The 11582-nt window shown below is 43.4% G+C and overlaps 1 long non-coding RNA gene across 1 annotated transcript in view; it reads left to right on the top strand.

Moving 5' to 3' along the window:
• LOC140517435 (uncharacterized) overlaps window positions 1-6195 on the top strand; it is a 64601-nt gene extending 58406 nt beyond the window's left edge. Inside the window, exon 3 of the long non-coding RNA XR_011971585.1 lies at window positions 5666-6195. This is a non-coding gene — a long non-coding RNA (uncharacterized lncRNA). The remainder of the gene's footprint in view (window positions 1-5665) is intronic.
• The last annotated feature ends 5387 nt before the right edge of the window (window positions 6196-11582 follow it).

Here is an 11582-nt window from a genome sequence, read left to right on the forward strand (position 1 = left end):
TGCCCTAGGATCTCAAGGTTGGCAGGATTGTCAAGAGGAGAGTGACCAGCTCATGAAATACGCCAGTCAGTTGAAGGAACTGTTTAGCCTAGAAAAGGGAGGATGTAGGGTGGGGTGTGCTCACTGCCTTTGAGAAGCTGAAAAGACTGCCACGTGTGTCAAAGCAAATAAACTGAATCACTCAGTATTGTATTTAGGACTCTGATCTATTAGGAATACATATTTATGAATTTTACCAAGTATGGTTCAGGAGAAAGAAATGAGAAACACCAAAGACTTCTAGATTATACAGGAGCCTTGCACCTCTATATCATGAACACTTTCTTAAAAAATAACTGGTAGTCACTGGACATGGTAAGCAGAAAATAATCTCACTAGAAATGAAAATGACTACATTCTGACAGACATGGCTTATTATGAATGTAGGAATTATCCTTAAGTCAGCTGTCTGTTCACAGTAAGACTATTGAGTTGTCAGAGCTAAGGCTGGAATTTAAAATAAACAAGAAGGACTAGTAGTGATAAAAAAAGATATGGCATACAAATGAGAGGCAGCCCTTAATTATTTGAACAAGCAGTTGAAAATTTCTAAAAAGGCAAATGGATGGAAATGGCATGGTCACCAACGATTATAATTTCATCCAGAAGTTAAACCAATATAAACTAATTTCTGCAATAAAGAGAACAAATGAGCCTCGAAAGCACACTAGTCAGAAAACATTTGACTTACTTGCCAAATGGAGTGATGGCTGCCAAATGAAACAGTGGATTATAGTTTTATATATGAGTGTATACACATGTATATGTGTATATATATGTGTATATATACACATATACATATATATAGGGAAAGAGCAAGTGAGAGCTTGTATACATATACACCTATATATACATACACACACATAAACATGTTAAAAAGTACCGATTATGTGTCAGGCAATGTGCTTAGCGCTAGTATTTATATAGGCATTTTACAAATATTATTCTTACAACAGCCTTGGAAGGTAGTCACTATTATTATACCCATTTTGCAGATGAGAAACTGAGGCAGGCAGTAGCAAAGTGGCTCATCCAGAGTGACACAACTAATAAGTGTTCAAGGCTGGATTTGAACTCAGGTCTTTCTGACTCCAAGTCCAGCATTGTATCCACTGTGCCACCAACCTGCTGTAAAATATAAACTTATCCTTAAAATCTTATAAAGAAGGATAAGGCAAGATCATGAGAAGTATTGCCTCAGAAAGCACAGAGAAGAAGTGTAGGGTAAAACTAGGTCAGAGAAAGCTTGGTAAGATATCCAGGTTAGCAAAGTCATCCCAAGGGCATTTGAAGATAAAAATGGAAAGAGGATGACAAACAGAAGAAAAGTGGAAAAGATCTGTAAAAATGATTACAACAAACTAGTTTCTCCTTTAAAGACCATGGAACCACCACACTTAGACCCTGATGTTAGAGTCTCTGAGGTGATCAGAAAGGATATAGAAATGGCACCAAAAAGAACATAGATAGGAAAAATAGCTCATTTGAATCAAGTCTATATATAGAAGAGATCGGTGCTAGAGGTGATATAATTTTGATGTCATGAGGGGACATCAAAGGTCTCTAAAGGAGGAGAATATATCAAAAACATGGAGAAAAAGATCTCAGAACTTATTGATACAAAAAAGATGACCAAGACAGCGTCCAAAAATACTAACCTATATGTCTAATCTCCCATCTATCCAAAATCTTTATGAGGCTCATCTATACACAAATTGAGGGCATCCTCTATGAGGCTATTGGTTGTGAGCAAGAAGCCTTTTGCAAATGATTTTCAATGATGTATCACATCTTTATGATGTGACAGTTGCCTGAAAGATATAGAGAACATAAGATCCCCTTGAGAGTTTTGGTCGAATATTTTGAAAAAAAAACCACTGGGTTCTTTTACAACAAAGTGTCTATCATCCATATATGATCATCTTTCAGGATTCCTTGGAAGATATAATGATAGGAATGACCTTGTTCAATGACGCTCTGATAATAAATGTCAGGAAAGGTATAAAATGGATATCATGGGGGACATAATGATGGAGGACATTCAGCACAGAGTCCAGGTCAAAGAAGGATTCTCTGAGGATGGTGAGGTCCTTCAGATGGTCCACTTTATGAATGACATTATGTGGATTGCACCCAAGCACCTTCACAGAGCTTCCTGCAAGAATCTGTCCTCAATTTAGAGAGTTTGGCCTGTCCATCCACACAGGAAAGATAAATGGATGAAGACTGTCTGTTTAATGCCTACATTTCAACCTACATCTACAACAGCCTATAGCGCTTGTCTGATAGTATAAGACAATACAATGAGCTAGGCCCAGAGTTGAAAAGGAGGAGAGTAGGCTGGATTGCTTTAGGGAAATTACATGGTTCTCTTGCTGCTCCCAAGCTTCCCATGAAATCAAAGGGCCATCTTTTCAATACGAACATTTTACCAGTCTCCCCATATGCCAGCAATAGAATGTCACAGTCACCTAAGAACTAAAGATGAATGTCATACAGAGAGAACGGTAGAGAGGTACATGCTTTTGAACAGGCTAGAACATATAACCAAGGAGAAACCCTGAAGAACAAGAGTGAAGGAGGTCATCAGGGAGAGAAGATGAGTTGGTCCTGTGGCAAGTTGGTCCTGTGATATTGGAAGAAAGCAAGGAAGGCCTCTAACATGTTGGGTGGACTCCTCATGTTGAAATGTTGGGAGGACATAGATGAGAGGTTCACAGGATCTACATCACAAGAAGGAATTCTTGAATCAATGAAATCACAGATTGTTTTTGTATTTGAGTACAAATAATTATACAAAGTATACATCAACAGTCCCTTACCAACTAGAATTCCTAGTTCTCTAAAACAAAGAAAATCTAGGGCTTGAAGATGGGTTCCAGGGACTACTACAGAATTCTAGAATTCCTTGACCACAAAGCTTGCATTAGTTACTAATCAAGAACAGAGTCTAATGCAAAGGGTAAACAAGTTAAAGATGTATTAATGATGGTGGATCATGACACATCAAGGACTCTAGGACTTGAAAAAGGTATTTCAAATCACGGAGACTCTAAATAATACTAAATTGTGAGGATGGTCTGAATGGTATCTGGTCACCTTTCAGAGCAGTTGGAATCTCCTTTGTAGCAAATACCAGTATTGGCACTCAGGTATTTTACCTTGATCCACACCTAGTGGCCTATTAAATCAGCTAAAGCATTAGGGTCTTTTAAATTCTAATTTACTTAGAGTTTTGAGACTTCAACATTTTGTTTCTTCACATAGAAAAGGAAATAGACTCTTTCTAGTTAGTCCCAGAGGACTGGACCAGGAGCAATGAGTAGATGTTGCTAAGAGCCTGATTTAGGCTGGAAAATCAGGGAAAGAACTTCCCAACTAGACCTGCCCTCCAATGGATGGACCTCCTCTGGACATTGCAGGCTCTTTGTCCGTGGAAGCCTCCAAGCTGAGGCTAGATGAGCACTGATTTGGGGCGCTGCACAGAGGATCCTTGTTCAGGCATGGTCAGACTAGATGGTCCTTTCACACTCTGACATTCAGTGACCTGAAAGTTCATCTGATCCAGGCTGATGGAGCAATCTCTTGGGTGGTCCCTGATGCTGCATAAAATGCCTCTCCTTCTGGGCAGTGGACATCTGTTTGCAATTCTCCTCCAAGTCCTTGTCTCCTCAGATGCTGGGGAGCAGAGACGTTTTGTTCAGTTACTCAGCAACGCAACAAATATTTGGGCCAGTCTGGCCTGTTTACACTCCAGTCAGCTTATCAGACTCTTTAGACATGAGGCAACTTTTCTTAGTTTTTTTCTTTCTTCTTCTTCTTTTTTTTAATCTGGGAGCTTAGCAAAAATAGCCCCATGTGGGAGTGGGAGGGAGAAAGGGTTTAGCAACTTGGCTGAACCCTTCTAGGACATCTTATTTCAGAGAATTACTATTTACGGCCCTAAGTGGGTGAGGACGGCAGGAATGTCACTTGTAAGGGTGGAGAGAAGGTTGTCTTGACCGATGATAGCTTCTCTCAGGCTTCCTGGGTGTTCCAAAAGAAAGACTGAAGGCAGCACCAGTTCAAAACACCTCAGGGGTAGAAGATCTTAAGGAGCACTTGAGTGGTGGAGGTGGAATGCATGAGTGTGTAAGTTGTGTGTGTGTGTGTGTGTGTGTGTGTGTGTGTGTGTGTGTGTGTGTGTGTGTGCCAGGGAGGGGTTGCTCCATGTAGGGATCAGTATTTAGCTACCCCTTGGTCCTAGACCCCATCTTCCTTGCCCTCAGGCCTCACTTGTAAATTTAAGCTTTTCCCAATCCTTCTTCCTCTCTCCTAGAATTGAATGGAAAACCAGTGAGAGGCCAAGCTAATGTGAAATGCTTTCATCTAGGGGGTAGGACCCTGGGCCAGAAGACAGACGAAATGATAGATAAGAAAGAAAGCGTTGTTTCCTAACCTTGATAAGGTAGGCACCAGATTGCCTATCTGTAGGATGATGGTTGGACCAGGCATGGCTTCTGCACCTTTTCTGTGCTATGGGATGGTCTGGGGGAGCCTATGCATACGTACCTCCACAGAACCACATATTTAAATGCATAAAATATAGAGGATTACAAAAAAACCCAATCATATTGAAATACAGACCTCAAAATATTTTTTTTTTAAAAAGTCCCAGACTCCAGGTTAAGAATCCCTCCATGAGGTCATCTCTAAGGTCTCCTGCAGCTCTGGTATTTCTATTTAACAGCTTGTTTTTTGACTGGATTGGTGATTTCATTGGCATAAGTAACTCCAGGTGACAAAAGTCTTTTACTAATGAGGATCCACTACTTGTTTAGAGAATTGTCACGTCCCTAAGAGGTTGACTGATCCCCGAAGTGTCACACAACTAGTATGTGCAGAGGTAGACCTTGAACCCAGGCCTTGCTGACAGTAAGGCAAGCTCTCTATCCACTCCATCAAGATAGATCTTTAGCTTTGTTGATTCTGGGTAAATTGTTTTGCATGACTTCCTTCATATGTATAATGGGTACAGTATTTCTTGCTTTCTCAATGGGTAGAGGAGGGGACAGAGGGAGAGAGAATTTGGAACTGAAAATAAAAACTAAAAACACTGGGTAAATTGTTTAATGAGAAGCAGTGTGGAATAGCTGGCAGAAAATCAACCTTGGAGTCCAGTAGAATTGGGTTCAAGTTTGGGACACTATGTGTGACCCTGGGCAAGTCACTCAAATTCTCAATATCTTCCAGCCAATAATAATACTAACTGGTCATCCCAGAAAGTTTTTAAGATTTGTATAGCCCTTTCCATACGCTCTCATTTGATCCTTATAACAATGCTGTGTTGTAGATGCTACTATTTTCCTTGTTTTACTGATGAGAAAACTGAGGTAGACAGAGACTAAGTGCCCAGGGCCACACAGCTATTAAATTCCTGAGGCAAGATTTGAACTCAGGACTCCTTGACTCCAAGCCCAGCTCTTAAGACTATAAATTGCAATTCTGGTGCCAATATGAATTGGCAGGGGGTGGTTTCTCAAGCATGTCATAGTATCATCCAAAAAGAAATTGTTAAATTCCTCTGAGCCTCCATTTCATGATCTATGAATTGGTGCTAATAATGTGCATCCTTTCTACCTCACAGGGGCCTTGGGAGGGAGATGTTTCCTTTGACATGGTGGACTCCAGAAGTCTGAGCTGCTCTTCCTCCCTGGATAGAAGGGGAACGTGGATGGCACTTGGGCTGTGACACCGTCTTATCCTCCTTTCCATGGGAATTTGCCTAGGCCTGGGCTTTGGCTCTCACCAAATCCCTCACTCCTCTCAAAGGCCCTTCTGTGGGAAACAAGACACTTCTGCCTCTAGCTTCAAATTGCCAATTCTGAGCCCATTTTCACAGCTGCAGTATTCCAAGAGCACTATTTAAAAAGCAAGAGATCTAATCTTTCCTCCATCCTGCCAGATCGTTTCGGTGTAAAAATCAAATATTTCCATTCTCCACCTTGTGCTTAATATACTCATCTCTCCCTCTCTCCTTACATGACTACCCCCTCCTCCATTCTTCTCTCCCCATTTTCTTTGCCTTCTACCTCCCTCCTACAGGGGCTCCGGGGAATGTTATGTATGAAATTATTTTGTAAAAATCCAATAAAAATTTTAATCAGGTCAACATCATTACAGGAAAAGGAAATGATGGATCTTCTGTGATGCAGAAAAAATGTAAAAGAGAAAAACCCTCCTTCCCTCCTACCCAGGCAAAATCCATCCTCAAGGAGGGGTCCTCATACTCACTCGGTGGGGCTTTGACCCACTCAGCAGACCTTTGGGCTCACAATCGGTGCACCCCTCAATTCTCAGCTGTGACCATGGGCTCTGGGCTTCCTTCTGAGGCTTTTCTCCCCTCACTGCTCCCATGGACCAAATAAGGTCTCCAAATCATACCAACAGGACAGCAGGAGAGCTCTAGGCTTAATGTCAGAAAAAGATGCAACAGGAAAAAACTCATTCCCCTTAATTTTACAAATAAAGTAACTGAGGCTTGAGGAGCGCAAGGGACCTCAGGATGAGAATGCTTGGAACATAGAATATCAGAGTTGGAAGAGACCTTAGAACAAAGAATATTACAACTGGTACCTTAGAACAAAGCTGAGAGCTGTAAGGTCCCTAGAACATGGAATATAGATTATCAGAGATGGGAAGGAACATAGAACACAGAACAGAGAATATGAGAGCCATCTGATATGAGAGCTGAACCCTACAAGATGTTCTCTATGTTCTAAGGGCCCTCTGTGCTAAGCTGAGAGGACTCTTAGAACATAGGATGTCAGAAGTGGGAAGGACCTTGAAACATACAATACAGAAGTTCAAACCTAGGAGGGACTATGGAATACAGAACAGAGAATATTAGAGTTAGGATGATCACAACATGTGATGTGATTGCTGGGAGGGACCTCAGAACATAGAACACAAAATGTGAGGGCTGGGAAGGACCTCAGAACAGAATGTTAAAGTTGAACACAGAGCATGGGAGCTGGGAGGGATCATGCAACAAACAGAACAGAACGTCAGAGCCAGAAGAGCCTCTGGAGGAAGAGCGCATTTTGCCCAAGGCTTTCATTTTATAGATAGGGGAAGCGATCCTGAGAGAAGGGAGGACATTAGGTGAGGTCACTAAAGTGAGTGACAAGCCTACAATTGGGAAATTCTGCTCTTTTGAAGCTTGTGAATTTTGGGGAGAGAAAGCACACACATACGCAAGAAACAGTAACCAAGCTTCCATTCTTTGTAATGAAGCATTTGATGGCGCTGTCAGGCGGGGCTGTGGAGGATGGGAGTTCGGGGTGCCTCGAGGGGCTTTGGGAGGCTGTCCTGGATGGTTTTGATCTCTTCTCCCCTCCCCCAGCTGGATTTACATAGTTTTAATAAAACAGAAGGAGATTTCACTCTGGCCTTGACATTTACAGAGCCAGCAGCAGTGAGTTCCAGCCCCCTCCTTCCCTTTCCAAGTTACAAGTGTGTGTTTGGCTGGGCCAAGAGGAGTAGATTGGGAGTCAGGGCACCTGCGTAGTAGGGGACTGGCCATCGCTCACCTGGATGTTAGAGGAGCTTGTAGAATTCACTGCTACCCCTCCATCCTAAATCAGGGCTTTCCAGCCTGGGGCCACGGATCCCTGGGAGACTGAGGAGTTATTACAAGAAGTTTGGGAAGCCTTTTGGACCACCAGTCTTGTCATCTTGAACTTTATTTGCCTCCGACAAAATATGCGGTGGGCACCGGTCTAATAAATAAGCAAGTTAACCTTCTCTGGACTGAGCAAACAATCCAGTTTATATAAAAACATAGGACGATTTCTCAAATGGCTGTAGATGCCAGGATGAAGAAAGTGCAGATTTGTTAGCAAGTGTCTCTGAGCTCAAAGAAACTTTCTGTCACCATAGCTTTTCTGTATTTGCACATGGCTAAGAACACAGCTATGATCATGGCCGGGGTGATGGGGTGGGCGAGGCTCAGAACATCTCTGAAGGTTAAAAAGTGGACCTCCTCCTGTGCTCCAAGGGATTCAACACCCTCCTGCTGCTTTAGGGGTACATGCATGTGGGAACTCACCCTCAGATGACCTGGGGCCCACTGGGAGGGGAAGAGATTGGGTGAGTGAATTTTGTAATTGAACTTTAGAATGTCAAGTTTTTAGAGCCCCCCCTAGAATCTTTAAAATCAGAACCATAGGATCTTAGAATTTGAGAATCAGAAGCATCCTGGCATATAGTAGACCCTTAATAAATGCTTGTTGATTGGTTGAATTATAAGACTATTTTTGGGGGGCAGGGGGAAGAGTCCAGATCTTTTTTTTCTCCAGGTGATAACTTCTGGTGCGGAAATGCCATCCCCCTACCCTCAGGCAGATCAGAAACTTCTCTTAATATAGTTATCAGAGAAGGGACTGGGAAGTTCATAGGATCACAGATTTAGAGATGAAAGAGATTCCAAAGGTCATTTAGTTCACTCCCATCCTTCTTCATTTTACAGATAAGGAAACTGAGGCTCAGAAAGCAAGGTGACTTGCTCAAGGTCAGGCAGAATTTGAACACAGGTCCTCTAAGTCCATAGCTACTAAACAGCCAGATTGAAATTTGTGTGAATAACAGAGTCCCTGAAGAGACAGCTTTATTTGAATTTGCGTTGAGTATTTCCATTAGGTTGGAACCACTGACCATATTTTAAATAACTTCCAATCTATAATATTAATATGTGCCCAGGAACTTAGTGCACCCATGAATACCATATCCCCTGTTGCTTGTGCATGGTCACATAGCTAGTATATGTCACAAGCAGGATTTGGACCTGGATCTTGCTGACTCCAGGGTCAGCCTTTACTCCTTCATATCAAGTTTTCTTTCCATGGGCCATTGGACCTTAGAACCATAGAACCTCAAGGTGTCCTTTTCCAACCTTGTTTCTCTGACTATGACTCTAAGACTCAACTATTCCAGCTCTCAGCCAAAGCAGAAGAGGTCACCAGCCTCTGCATGATGATTATCGGGGAAACTGGGCTCCCCAGGACTCACTTGTTCACTTCCCTCCATGGGCCCCAGTCTTGTCCCATTCATCCCATCTCCTCCTCCACGAACGTCTGACCACGGTTGCCTGTCTATTAGTCTCCTTCTTGCTGGCCAGGAGACACAGCTCCATCCTCCCATCACCCCTTTTCCCCCCTCCCCCTGCAGGATGGTTGCAGTGAAGGACATGGGGGAAGGAGGTGGAGGGCAATCACTCAGGCAGTAAATAAATTTTGTGGGCTGGGCAATATCATAAAAACCACCGGCCTCTGCCCTCATGGTTTATTTTATAATCAGGGCCCTGGGATTGATTTATGGGGCAATCCATCTCTCCTTGTCCCTCCAGCCTCCCGGCCCTGGCTCTCTCTGTCTTACCCAGGATGCAGAGCCAGGTCATGGGTGAATGAATTGCCACACCAGTGAAGTTTGTCTTGGGTGACCCCCATCTCCCTGACCTTTGTCTTCTCTCCTATTTGGACCTCTTCTGTCTACATGTCAGGCTGGTCTTGCTGAGGCTTCCAGCAAAAAGCACAGAAGTCATTTCCAGGGGCACAAAGAGGATGGGATGTGGGGGCCGTTGTAAGTTCTTTGGTCTTATGTTGAATGCTGGGAAAAACACAAAGTAGAGATATGATATCAAACCAGCCTGCTGGTTGTTCTTTGGACTCTGTACTTCCTCTCTCATCCCTGGTGTTCGCAAATGGTCCAGACTGAACCCTTCTTCATTTCTGCCTCTTGGGATCTCTAACTTCCTTCCAGCCCAAGTGTGATCTCCAATAAGATGCCTTTCCCACTCCCTTCAGCTTGAAATCACTTGAAATTTTATTTTGTTCTTATTTCTCTGTACTCATGCTGGATCATTCCAAAAGAACATGAGCTCCTTGAGGGCAGGAATGGTTTCATTGTGATCTCTGTCTACCTGTCATCCAGAGCTGTTCCTGACACTTAGTTGGCACTTGCTAAATTGCTTTTTGGTTGATTTTTGTTGTACCTTTGTATAATGGAAAGAATGGTGATTGTGGAGTCACTGGAACTGAGTTCCACCTCACCTGCCTCTGAGAGGCAGAAGCTGGTATTCTTTGGTGAAAACTTAGAACATTTGACTGAGTACAATGAAGTGAGGAGAGGGAGGAAGGGAGAGAGAGGGAGAGGGAGGGAGAGAGGGAGAGAAAGAGAGAGACAGAGAGAGAGAGAGAGAGAGAGAGAGAGAGAGAGAGAGAGAGAGAGAGAGAGACAGAGAGAGAGGGAGAGAGAGAGAGAGAGAGAGAGAGAGACAGAGAGAGACAGAGACAGAGACAGAGACAGAGACAGAGAGACAGAGAGAGAGAGACAGAGAGAGAGAGAGAGAGAGAGAGAGAGAGAGAGAGAGAGAGAGAGAGAGAGAGAGAGAGAGAGAGAGAGAGAGAGGAGAGAGAGAGAATGCTAACCTGGGGATACTTGGAGTGCTTCATGAAGGAAGTAGTTGCTGAACCTTGAAGAAAGAAAAAGATGAAAACTCTTTAATCTTTTTTTAAATGATTTTTTTTGGTTTTTACTTCACTTTAATTTCTGAATATATCACCCCTCCCCCTGTCTAGGAAGCCATTCCTGGACAGACAAACATAGGTGGTCCAGTGAGTACAGCACCAGCCCCAGAGTCAGGAGAGCCTGAATTTAAATTCAGCTTCAGACACCTGACACTTACTAGCTGGGTGACCTTGGGCAAGTCACTTAATCACAATTGCCTTACTTTCCCCCCTCCAAAAAAGCCAAAACAAACAACAACAACAACAACAAAACACCAAAGAGAAAGAGCAATTCAGCAACACATCTACCATGTGGGCTGTGTATGCAACATTCCACACCCATGGCCCTCTATCTCTGCTAAGAAGGGCAGGGGGGCGTTTGAAGGAAAAGTAAATCTTGAAAGACAGTTGAGGCTACACCTGAAATCCCACCCTCAATTCAGGGGCACTGCCATTTCAAAAGGGCACAATGAGTCTCCAGAGTCAAGAGGAGGAGAGCAGGACGGTGAAGGGTCTGAAGCTGACGCCATGTGAGGGTCAGCTGAAGAAGCTGGGGCTGTCCAGCGTGAAGAAGAGCATGCTTGGAGGGCGGGGGGCAGTGGTTGCCTCAGGAATAAAAGAGCTGGCACACGTGGAGAAAGACCTGGTCGTGTTCCAAGTCTTAGAGGACAGACCTAGAATGGTAGATAAGAGAGAGGCAGATCAGCTTAGACTTGAGGTAAAGAAACACTATCTCCAAATGAGATGAGGGTCTACCTTTGGGCATCGCGCGGGTTCCTCCTCCTCAGAGGTCTTCAAGCAGAGGTTGGGTGGTGGTTTGACAGGGATGATTGTTTAGGCAGGGTTTTCCAAGCTCCCTTTAAACCCTTATTTGTTGTGATTCTGTAATAATAGCCCAGGCTTCTTGTAACTACAAACTCCCTTTTGGGGAATAAATGAGATGACATTTGTAAAGAGCTAAGCTCTGTCCTGTATATACCATGTGTTTAATAACTACCA

This window comes from Notamacropus eugenii, chromosome 1, assembly GCF_028372415.1.
Source record: "Notamacropus eugenii isolate mMacEug1 chromosome 1, mMacEug1.pri_v2, whole genome shotgun sequence".
In the NCBI taxonomy this organism is placed as follows: Eukaryota; Metazoa; Chordata; class Mammalia; order Diprotodontia; family Macropodidae; genus Notamacropus; species Notamacropus eugenii.